We start from the raw sequence: 13,125 nt of genomic DNA, 5'->3' as shown, positions 1-13,125 counted from the left end.
GAAAAGTAGAAATCAATAAAATACAAATCAAGGCAAACAATAAGGAAAAATAATAAAACCAAAATGTGGTGCTTTGAAGAGATCAATAAAGCTGATTAACCTTTATTTATACCGATCAGAAAAAAATAAACAAATTTCAATATCAAAATGAAAGAGAAGTTATATTACAGATAATGGAAACACAAAAAAGATATTAAGGGAATATCATGAATGTCTTTTATAAAAAATCTGACAATTTAAAGGTAATGGTCAAATTCCTTGAAAGAAGAAAACTACCAAAGCTCACTCAAGAAGTATATCTATGGTACCTATTCAAGAAATTGAAATTGTAATTTAAAAAAAAAGAAAAATCTTCTCATAAAGAAAACCATAGAGCTGGATAGTTTTGCTGATAAATTTTATCAAACATTCAAGAAAAAATAATCCTACAAATTCTTCTACAACACAAAAAAGGGGAAAGCTAGTTTCAACTCATTCTATGAGACCAACATTACATTCCAAAACCAAAGATATTACAAAAAAGGAAAACTACTACTGATATGCCTCATGAACAAAGACACAAGAACCCTTCCCTAAATTTTAGCAGACCTAATTTAGGTATATATAAAATAACAATAGTAATAATAAAATGTCATGACCAACTAGGATTTATCTCAGGAATATAAGGTTGGGTTTAACATTCAAAATTGAATCAATGTAATTTACCATTTTAACAAAATAATGAAGAAAAAATACACAATTATCTCAATATATGCAGAAAAAGCATTTGACAAACACCAACAGTCATTGCTGATAAAAAATCTCAGTAAAACAGAAATAGAGGAGGCAACTTTCTCAATGTGACTGAATTATCAACAAATACCTACAACTACCTATTCTACCAGTGTCTCCATACTCACTTCTAAGACTTTATTGAAAAAAATTACTGCTTCAGTGTGATATTCAGAAGATATGCAACATATCTAAAAATGGGAGTAATAGCAATAGTACTAACTCTAACAATAAATTAGAATTGTACTGCTCTATGCAAACTGCATCCTTCTCTTCCTTGTGAAGCATGCTCATTACCTAATAACAGGTAAGTCTCCTTATACATTTCTTCTCTTGCTCCTTATTGTTTTACATCTCTTTTTAAAGATATTCTGAGTTTTTGAGACTAAACTGAGTCTGATTCTGCTCTTAACAAAAACTCTGGGAGACCAAAAGTAAATTATGAGCCTCTGAATGAAAAGTCTTCTAAACCCATCAAAGGTTTTGCTCATCAACAAAATTAATCAGTTGATATTTATTAAATCCCTAAACCAAAGTAAGGGAGACATAACGAGGTTTAAGGTGAACTTCTACCAGACTCAATAAGCTAACAATCTGGGGAGAAAAACGTATTAATAAAAATTAGATTTTTAAATGTTAAACTATTTTAATTTTTGTTTTTAAAGTAAGCTCTACACCCAAAGAAGGGTTTAAACTCACAACTCTGAGACCAAGAATCTCATGGTCCACCAACTGTGCCAGCCAGGCACCCTATTTTAAACTTTAATCAACAAAATAAGAACGATGAAAAGTTCACGTAATCAGTTATATACATGTTCCACAAAGTCAAATTTATTATTTGGCATTTCCCAAAACTGGCTCATTCTCTTGATTCCTATTTTTTTAGTCACAATTATTATACAGCTATTTTACTTTTCCTACTCTCTCATCTATCAGTCTACAAATTTTCTCCATACTATTATTCTACCCTTTTCCATAATGTTGGTTATGTTTATAAATTATATGTACTCACATCTGCCCAAATCTCCCTGTATCTTCCACTAGAATGTCAGTCTACCACTGGTTAACCACTCACATCTTCCTCTCCATGTTTAAGGAAATACATGTGAGTATATTACTCGGGATTTTTCTCTGAAATAATCTAATTCAAAAATTCAGGTAATGATTTGCAGTTCTCCAGGTTTTGTCATGTTATTAAAGGAAATTCATGGATGATTAAAACTTCAAGTAAAAAAAAAATTATATTGGACAACCTGGAAAAAATGGATAAATTCCTAGAAACATACAATCCTCTAAAACTAAATCAGGAATAGAAAATCTGTACAGACCAATTACTAGATACTGAAATTGAATCAGTAATCAAAAAACTTCCAACAAACGAAAATCCAGAACCAGATAGCTTTACAGACAAATTTACCAAACATTTAAAAAGGAATTAATACCTATTCTCTTATAAACTATTCCAAGAAATAGAAGAGGAAGAAAAGCTCCAAATTCATTACACAAGATCAGCATGACCCTGATATCACAATTAGACAAAGACACTACAAAAGAAAAAAAAGAAAAGAAATCCCTAATGAATACAGATGCAAAGACCCTCAACAAAATATTAATAAACTGAATTCAATAATATATTAAAAAGGATCATTCATCACAATTAACCAGGATTTAGTCCAAGAATGCTAAGATGATTTCTACAAATCAATCAGCATGATACATCACATTAACAAAATGAAAGATAAAAACCAACTGATCATCACAACAGATGCAGAAAAGCATGTGACAAAATTTACTATCCAAAACTCTCAATAAAGTGGTTTGAGAAGGAACATACCTCAATATAATAAAGAACTTTGGTGAAAAACCCACAGCTAACATCCTAATCAATGGGAAGCTTTTTTCCTAATTATTAGGAACAAGATAAGGATATCCGTTCTTGCCACTTTTATTGGAAGTCCTAGCAAAAGCAGTAAGACAAGAAAAAGAAATAAAACGCACCCAAATTGGTAAGGAAGAAGTAAAACTATCACTATTTGCAGATAATGTGGTATAATATATAGAAAACCCTAAAGAATCCACACAAAAAACCTCTACAGCTAACAAGTGAATTCAGTCAAGTTGCAATATACAAAATTAATATACAGAAATTTGTTTCTATACACTAACAGAAAGTAGCAGAAAGAGAAATAAGAAAACAATCCCATTTATAATTGCACACACACACAAAATTCTTAGGAATAAACTTAACCAAAAAAGTGAAAGACCTGTATTTTGAAAAGCCATAAACACTGCTGAAAAAAATGAAGACAACACAAACAAATGGGAAGATTTCCATGATCATGGATTGGAAGAACTAATATTAGTAAAATGTCCATACTACCCAAAGCAATCTACAAATTCAGTGAAATCCTCTCCAAATACCAACAGCATTTTTCACAGAAACAGAACAAATAATCCCAAAATTTGCATGGAACCACAAAGGTCCCAAATACCCAAAGCGATCTTGAAAAGAACAAAGCTGGAGGTATCACAATCCCAGATTTCAACATACACTACAAAGATACAGTAATTAAAACAGTATGGCAGTGACACAAAAAGACACTGAGATCAAAAGAACAAGACAGAGAGCCCAGAAATAAATCCACACTTACAGGATCAATTAATCTAACACAAAGGGGGCAAGAACACACAACAGGGAAAAGACAGCCTCTTCAATAAATGGTGCTGGGCTACATGCAAAAGATTAAAACTGGACCACTTTCTGCCACCATACACACACCAAAAAAACCTAAAATGAATAACAAAACAAGCAGTAATCTCTTGGACATCAACCATAACAACAAATTTACGGTATGTCTCCTCAAGCAAGGGAAACAAAATAAAAAATAAACCACTAGGACTACACCAAAATAAAAAACTTCTACACAGCAAAGAAAACCATCAACAAAACGAAAAGGTAATCTACTGAATACTGAATGGGAGAATATATTTGTAAATGATACATCCAATAAGGGGTTAATAAGAAAAATATATAAAGAACTTCTATAAGACAATAAAAAAAAAGCACTAATGATCCAATTAAAAATGGGCAGAAGAACTGATTAGACATTTTTCCAAAGAAGACATACAGATGCCAACAGACAAATGAAAAGATGCTCAGAATCATTCACCATCAGGGAAAAACAAATCAAAACCACAATGAGACATCACCTCACATGAGTCAAAATGGCTAGTATCAGACAGAAGAAATAGAAAGTGTTGATGAGGATATGGAGAAAAGGGAACCCTTGTGCACTGTTGGGGGGAATGTAAAGTGATGCAGTCAATGTGGAAAACAAAATGGAGTTTCCTCAAAAAAAAACTGAAAATAGAAATACCGTATAATTCAGTAATCCCATTACTGGGTATTTATCCAAAGAAAACAACAACAATTCAAAAAGATATATGCACCCATATTTACTGAAGCATTATTTACAAAAGCCAAGATATGGAAGCAACCCAAGTGTCCATCAACTGACAAATGATAGGGGTGCCTGGGTGGCTCAGTCATTAAGTGTCTGCCTTTGGCTCAGGTCATGTGGGATCAAGTCCCACATCGGGCTCTCTGCTCAGCAGGGAGCCTGCCTCCTCCTCTCTCTCTCTCTGCCTGCCTCTCTACCTGCTTGTGATCTCTGTCTGTCAAATAAATAAATAAAATCTTAAAAAAATAAAAAATAAAAGCACAACTGACATTCATGAGTAAAGTAGCAAACTAAGTTCTGCAAAAAGCTGCAGATTCACTTAATAAACATTATCAATAGAGAACTTTCATTCAGATCAATGGAACAAAGTGTTTTACTTTTTTTTTTTTTTGAAGGTTTTACTTACTTACTTATTTATTTTAAAGATGGCATGGACAAATGGGGAGGAGGAGCAGAGGGCAAGGGTCAAGCAGATTCCACCCTGTGTGTGGAGCCCTACTTATGGCTTGATCCCACAACCCTGAGATCACAACTGAAGCAAAAACAACTGGATGCTCAACCAACTGAGCCACCCAGGCACCGCAAGTGTTTTACTCTTTAATAGTTAACCCATTAATAGCACTAACAATACTGCCTCAGAGGGGCGCCTGGTGGCTCAGTGGGTTAAGCCTCTGCCTTCAGCTCAGGTCATGATCTCAGGGACCTGTGATGGAGTTCCACATCGGGCTCTCTGCTCAGCAGGGAGCCTGCTCCCCCTCCCCCGCTTACCTCTCTGCCACCTGTGATCTCTGTCTAACAAATTGATGAAATATTAAAAAAAAAAAGCACTGCCTCAGAATCTAAATTAATGTTAACTCATTTTATTCCAAACATAGGCTCACTATTCAAAAAATATCCTGAGTTTGATACTCTACACTGAAACACCTAACTCATGGTTACTGTTACTTAAATTCTGACACAAACCAAGTCATACAGTGCTTATAAGACAAAGATACCAACAAACAACTATTACAGAGCAACATCCAATACACCCCAAATTTTATTTACTTGTCAAAGACTTAATTACATTAAAAAGTAACTACAATAAGCATTTGAACATATTCCACGTTACACACTTAAAAGGTTGGAACTGTCTCAAGGAGATAACCTTATATTTCACCATAAAGTTAAAACAGAACAAGTTAAATTAAGAATACCCAAAAAAATAAAAATTATTTCAATAATTCATACTGACAATATTTCTGCATACATCAGTATTAGTATCTTAGCAAAGCAAAGTACATTTCACTTCATCTTTCTCATTGGAAATGGCAAGGAGAAAAAATAGCCTCCCAAGGTCACTAATTTTAAGCAGGGCTACATTCATGTCAATAAGGTCAACTCTCCACTCCAAACTTTAACTACCCAAAACAATCTATGTTCCCTAATTCTTCATATTCCTACTGACCTTAGCAAAAAACCAAAACTTCCATAGTTAGCCCTATATTAGATGTCAGAATGAAAGCAACCTTAGAGTCACAATTTCTATTGTTAGAAGCTAAAGAAAATAATAATTATTCTCACCCATTTGAAGACTTCTACAATTCACCGGACATTTTTTAAAAATTGCACAATGGAGTCTGCTTTTGAAAAACATAATATATTTACGTTTCAACCAACAAAAACAAACTCTTAATTCTAAGAGGAAAAAATAATTTGAAAACTCATATAAAACCATAATTTCAAATATCTTAACCATGTGAAAAAATGACAGGACTGACAAGAGAGCAAAAAAGTTGGGAAGAGAAAAAGAGTGGGTAAGAGGTAAGGAAAAAGAGTAAATGAATATAAAATATAAGTAGAAGGGATATTAACTTTTTATTGTTGTAAGAGGGCCAAAACTGATCAGAACTGTGATTTCTACTCAATCAGTAACTAGTGACCCTTGGAATGTGACTCACCTCCCTGGGTCTCAGTTACCTCATTTTCTAAATTAAGGGAAGTGGACAAGGTCAGATTTTCCCAAAGTGATTCACAGAACTTTTGTTCCTAAGAAGAAAAAAGGGTTCCATAGTCAAATATATTTGGGAAACATTAAATAATGAATCTCCTTTCCTTTTATATTCACAACATATAATAAACATTAAGTAGGAAAGGCCCTGAAATGTGCCAGAATTAAAAATAATAATAATACTAACACTAATAAATAGTAGAAAAGCCTATTCTTTTTATAAATTTTTTCCGAACTTATTTGGCCATAGAACACTTGTTCATAAATTGTTCAACAAACCAGAGAACACCCTTTATGAAACATGGACCAGATAATCTCTGAAATCTCTTATTACTTCTATCTATGAGTCTAAGTTAATATTTTTCAGACATGCCACTAGACATGTCACCATTAGAAAGTATTCATTTTAGCACACAAATATGTATAAAAAACAATGAAATTCTGGCTTCAACTTTGGAAACAGGACTGGGGTAGAAAAATTGTTCTAGAAGAAAGAAGTCATCTTCTAAACAAAAGTAAAGAAAAACCTATTTCTTGTTATAAAACTAGAAGTAGGGAATCTTCCCAAAGATCCTGCCTGACATCTGGGGGTGGGGGGGAATGGGGAGATGGAGAAGAAAATGGTCATAATGTAGACAGGAAGAGATATTTCTGCCTTGGAATCAAGAAGAGTGCCTTTTACAAGTCACCCCTGGGAATTCTAAGCTGGTGGCAGTAACACTTAGTATTTCGGAAATTTGAGCAGCATGAATACTCGTAAAGGAGAGACTGTGGCAGCCACCAAAAGAAGAAACAGACTCAGAAAGGATTCTAGAGCTGATAGAGCCCAAAGTTTATCTGATACATGAATCCATCTACAACATTCCAAAGAGATTATTCAATCCACTGTCTCACTGACTACCTCCAGGAACTGGGAACCACATGGATAGCTCAATCTTTTATTAAGATAAAAACAATCTCACTTTAACACTTTCTTGTTGGTTACTGACTTTTTTCTCACACAGATGATTTCAAGACTTCTCACGTACCTTTTTTGAACCAGTGTTTGATGACAAGATGGTTCAGTGGAAAGAATGCTGAAATGATCTTCAGAAACTGAAAATCCATTCTTCAACACTTGCCACTGATTATATGGCTAACACTGAATAAACAGTCAATAGCTTCTGGCTTTTGTTTCTTAAATTGAAAAACAAGGTAATCTCTAAAATCCATAAACATTCTAACATCCTCTAATTCCAAGATTTACTATGCATGGTTTATCCACTACAAATCTGTTTACTCTGGCTAAGAGTTCTAGCATGTCTAAACCCCTTAATGTGGTGCTCAGAATTCAATAGGAGATTCTAGAAATAGTCTATTCAGTAAGGAAGAGTGGAATTATTATGATCCTTTTTCTAAACACTGTATCTACATTAATAAAGGCTTGGATCAAATTGGATTTTCTGAGGCGACATTACATCCTGGGATCCCGGACATTACATACCTGGGATCCAGGCACTGTGAATCCTACTAACAAATCTTAACCAATACTGCACTAAAGTTGCTCTCCCTTATCCCATACTTCCCAAACTGATTTTCCAGTACTGAGTATAATATTTTAGATTCTTTTTAATTAGCCTGCATCTTGATATGTTTAGGTCACAATCTTAGCCTTTTTTTTTTTAAGATTTTATTTATTTGACAGAGAGAGATCACAAATAGACGGAGAGGCAGGCAGAGAGAGAGAGAGAGGGAAGAAGGCTCCCCGCTGAGCAGAGAGCCCGATGCGGGCCTCGATCCCAGGACCCTGAGATCATGACCTGAGCCGAAGACAGCGGCTTAACTCACTGAGCCACCCAGGCGCCCCAATCTTAGCCTTTTGATTTGAATTGATAACCCAGAATATTCTTTCCAACTTATGAAGTAGTTGATTCTGATTGCTGATACCAACAGCATTCTCAACAAAGACATGGATTAAGATGCCAATTAAAATGTATGACCAGGGCACCTGGGTAGCTGAGCAAATTAAGCGTCTGCCTTAACTCAGGTCAGGATCCCAGGGTCCTGGGATAGAGCCACACATTGAGCTCCCTGCTTGGTGGGGAGCCTGCTTCTCCCTCTTCCTTTCCCACTCCTCCTGCTTGTACTCTCTCACTCTCTCTCTCTCTCTGTCAAATAAACGAATAAAATCTTTAAAAAAAAATGGATGATCAACAGAAAAGGGTAAAACTGAAAATAAAGCTTATACCCCAAAAGCTAGAAAAAGAGCAATTAACTCCAAGTAAGCAGAAAAAGAGGAAATAATAAAGGTCAAAGAGGAAATCAATGAAATAGAAAATAGAAAGTAAAAGGAGAGAAAAATCAATGAAACCAAAAGCTGGTTCTTTGAGAATAAAATAGATAAACTTCTAGGCAAGACTGATCAGGAAACAAAATGAAGACAGAACTGTGAGTATCAGTAATGAATGCGGTAACATAGCTACAGCTAGTAAAAGAATAATACAGGAATAGTATGAGCAACTTTAGGTCAATAAATTCAACAATTTAGATTAAGGGTACTAACCACTTGAAAGACATTAGCTACCAAAGTTTACTAAAGAAGAAATGGATAATCTAAATACTCCTATTTAAACCTTCCCACAGAAAAAGCTTTAGGCCTAGATGCCTTCATTGATGAAGTCTATCAGATTCTTAAGGAAGAACAATACCAATGCAATACAAACTCTTCCAGAAAAAATTCATTTTATGAGGCCAACACTACTGTGATGCCAAAACAAGACAAAGACATTACCAGAAAAGACACCTGTAGATAAATACAGATGTAAGAATATTAATGAAACTTTAGCAAATCTAATTCAGTGATATTTTTAAAAGGTATGCAATGACAAAGTAGACTGCTATATACTGAGTGAGGGTATCCTCCCAAAATTGATATGAATATTTATGCCCAATGCAATGGTATTAAAAGATGGCACCTTTGGGAGGTTGCTTAGGTTCTGAGAGTTGACCCCTCCTGAATGAGATTACAAAAGAGACTCTACAGACATCCCCTCATTCCTCCCACCATGTAAGGTTATAGTGACAAGATGGCTATTAGCAGAGGTGAGCCATCAACAGACACCAAATACACCAGTTCCCTGACGTTAACCTTCCATCTCCAGAACTGTGAGAAATAAATATCTATCGCTCATAAGCCACTCAGTTTATAGTATATTGGCAGATCAGCCCAAACTAAGAAATGTTTATCTTAGAAATACAGTTGGTTTTTCATTTAAAAATCAATGTAATTCACCATATTAACAAAGTAAAAAGAGTAATACAATATGATCATCTCAACAGAAGGGGAGGAAGCACTCAACAAAGTCCAACACTGCTTACTCCTGATAAAAACTCATGGGGTTGGGAGGGGGGCGTTGGGAGAAGGGGGGTGGGGTTATGTACATTGGGGAGGGTATGTGCTATGGTGAGTGCTGTGAAATGTGTAAACCTGGCGATTCACAGACCTGTACCCCTGGGGATAAAAATTTATTATATGTTTATAAAAACTTAAAAAAATTTTTAAAAAAAGAAAAAGAAAAAAAACTCATAGGGAAAAAAAACTCTTAAGAAATTAAGAACAGAAGGAATGTCCACTCTTATGCTTCTATCCAACATTCTATTAGAAATTCTGTCCAGTGTGATCAGGCAAGAAAAATAAAAGACAACTTGATTGGAAAGGTAAAGGTAAAACTGTATTATTTAGAAGATAACATAATGGGGGTGCCTGGGTGGTGCAGTCAGTTGAGCATCCGACTATTGGCTTTGGGTTGGGTGGTAGTCTCAGTGTCGTGAGATCAAACCCTGCACTGGGTTCCACACCAAGTGCACTCTGCTTGAGATGCTCCCTTTCCCTCTGCCCCTTGCCCACTGTGCTGTCACTCTCTCTCTCATGAATCTTAAAAAAAAAAAAAAAAAAAAAAAAAAAAGTGATGACATGATGGTATGTAAAGCTGCCAGAACTAATAAGTGAGTTTAACAAAGTTGCAGAGCAAAGATCTATATACAAAAATCAACTCTACTCCTATATACTAACAGTGAATAACTGGAAATTGAAATGAAAAGACAACACTATAATAGCATCAAAAAATGTTAAGTACTTAGGAATAAATCTGACCAAGATGTGAGAAACTTGTACACTTAAAACTACAAAAGGTTGTCAAAAGAAATAAAAGAATACCTAAGTGAAGGGATCTTATTTATAGGTTGGAAAATTAAGGAGAGTTGATATCATATAGATGTCAATTGCCACCAAAATAATCTAAAGATTGAACACAATCCTAATCAAAATCTCAGTAGACTCTTATTCTAAAATTCATATAGGAATGCAAAAGACCTACAAGAGCCAAACAAAAAGCCAAAGAAAAACAAAGCTAAAGAACTAACACTACCTAATATCAAACTTACTAAAGCTACAGTAATCAAGAAATAGACCCAGACATATATAGACAACTGACTTTTAACAAATATTCAGAGACAATGCAGTGAAGAAAAGGACAGTCTTTTCAACAAATGCTGTTGAAACGATACTTGTTGTTAAAAAGGAAATTTTCATCCATACATCACATTGAACACAAAAAATTAACTCAAAATGGACTACAGACCTGAATGCAAAACCTAAATCTATAATGCTTTAGATGAAAATGTGAAAGAAAATTTTTGTGACCCTGTGTCTTAGTTCACACAGCTACAACAAATTACCACAGTCTAGGTGGCTTACACTACAGAAACTTATTTGTCATAGTTCTGGGACCTAGGAAGTCCAACATCAGTGTACCACTGTGTTCAGGTTTTGATGAGACCCTCTTTCTGGCTTGTAGTCAGGTGCCCTCTTATGTTTCTTCACACATTTCACACAGCAGAGTACAAAGAAAGGAAGCAAGCACTCTCATGTTTTCTCTTATAAGGGTGCTGATTCCATTCAACGTATGATTCTGGGGGGAATACAAATATTCATTCCATAGCACCATGAATTAAGCAAAGAATTCTTAGAGTTGACCAAAAGCATGATCATAAAGGAACAAACTGATAAATGAAACCATACTGAAATTTTAAAACTTCCATTCTTGGGGCACCTGGGTGGCTCAGTGGGTTAAGCCTCTGCCTTCAGCTCAGGTTGTGATCCCAGGGTCCTGGGATCGAGCCTCGCACTGGGCTCTCTTCTCAGCAGGGAGTCTGCTTCCTCCTCTCTCTCTGCCTGTCTCTCCATCTACTTGTGATCTTTGTCTGTTAAATAAATAAAATCTTTAAAAAAAAATTTTTTTTAACTTTCACTCTTGAAAAGACCTTTTAAAAGCTACAAAGTGGGAGAAAACCTTTGCAAAGTCTACATCTAATAAAGATCTGGTATCCAGAATATGAAAAACCTCCCAAAATTCAGGAATAAGAAAAAATAAAGAAACTAATTTTTTAAATGGGCTTAAGATTTGAAAAGACATTTCACTGAAGAATATATAAATGATAAATAAGCAGAAAGAAAATGCTCAATTATCATCAGTAATTAGAGAAATGCAAATTAAAACTACAATGAGATACCACTATATTGCTACTAAAATGATTAAACATTAAATAGACTGAAAATACCAAGCAATGGAGAGAATATGGAAAAACTGGGTAAGTGGGAATGTAAAATAGAATGACCACTTTGGATCTCAAAAAAAATCAGCTGATTGAAAGAAGCCCAGTAAATAAGAGTAGACACTGTATAAAACATTAGGAAGTACGAACTGATTCAACAGTGGAAAAAAGATCAGTTGTTAACTAAGAAGGGGTAAAATAAGATGGGGTGGAAACGAGGAATTACAAAAAAGTCTGAGGAAGTTTTGGCAGTGATGGCAATGTTCCCTGTCTTAATTATACCAATGCTTTCATCAGTGTATACAAATGCCATAACATCAAATTCCATATTTTAAGTATGTATAGTATCTTAAATCAGTCATACCTCAATTAAGATGATAAAAATATATATTAACCAGGAAAAAGAAAATGGCTTTTCTTCTTGTCACTTATAAGCTTGTTAGATTAAGGTATTCAAGGATTATCTTTTAAAAAATGAGAAGCAGACTTCATTTCATTTGGGGGGAAATTTTTTTATAAAAACAAAATGCTTCATTTTACAACATAGAAAATTAAATATCTTTATGAAAGTTTATAATTTTTAACCACATGAAGAATACATTTACAAAAACACTTAAGAAAATTCATAACCAGATTCCATTTTCCTGTTCTTCTGAATACTTAGGGCTAAAAGTAGAAGCCAATTACGCTAGTAATAAATCCTGTAATAAAATCTAAAAAAAATTCCATAGCTACAAAGAAATCATTTCAGAAATACACATTTACTCATAAGATATTTCTTCTCTTTTTTATTGTAGTAAAATTTTTTAATATTTTACTTATTTATTTGACAGACAGAGATCACAAGTAGGCAGAGAGGCAGGCAGAGAGAGAAAGAGGGGAAAGCAGGCTCCCTGCTGAGCAGAGAGCCCGATGTGGGGCTTGATCCTAGGACCCTGAGATCTTGACCTGAGCCAAAGGCAGGGGCTTTAACCCACTGAGCCACCCAGGAACCCCACCATTTTAACCATTTTTAAATGTAGTGGTATTAAACACACTCACAATGTGGTACAACCACTACCACTACTGCCAAACTTTTTCATTACCTCAAATGCATATGCTACTACAGCAGATGACAAAATGTTTATTAAATGAAAAAACAGCAAGAAATTAAGGGTACTTTTTTAGAATCAGTCTTGTAAATCATAGATGATATGAAAGTACACAAGAACAATAGGCAGAAATTACTGGCTAGTGATTAAATCCATCTGATAATTCACAAATTTATATTTGTAATATATGTTCAGTTACACTGCATTTTTACTTATTAAT

At 34.5% G+C, this 13,125-nt stretch overlaps 1 protein-coding gene across 1 annotated transcript in view; it reads right to left on the bottom strand.

Moving 5' to 3' along the window:
* Positions 1 to 13,125, bottom strand: part of XPR1 (xenotropic and polytropic retrovirus receptor 1) — a 250,301-nt gene that overhangs the window by 187,306 nt on the left and 49,870 nt on the right. The window lies entirely within an intron of this gene.

Source organism: Mustela nivalis (assembly GCF_964662115.1).
Source record: "Mustela nivalis genome assembly, chromosome: 16".
NCBI lineage: Eukaryota > Metazoa > Chordata > Mammalia > Carnivora > Mustelidae > Mustela > Mustela nivalis.
This window is presented reverse-complemented; position numbering and strand designations above follow the sequence as displayed.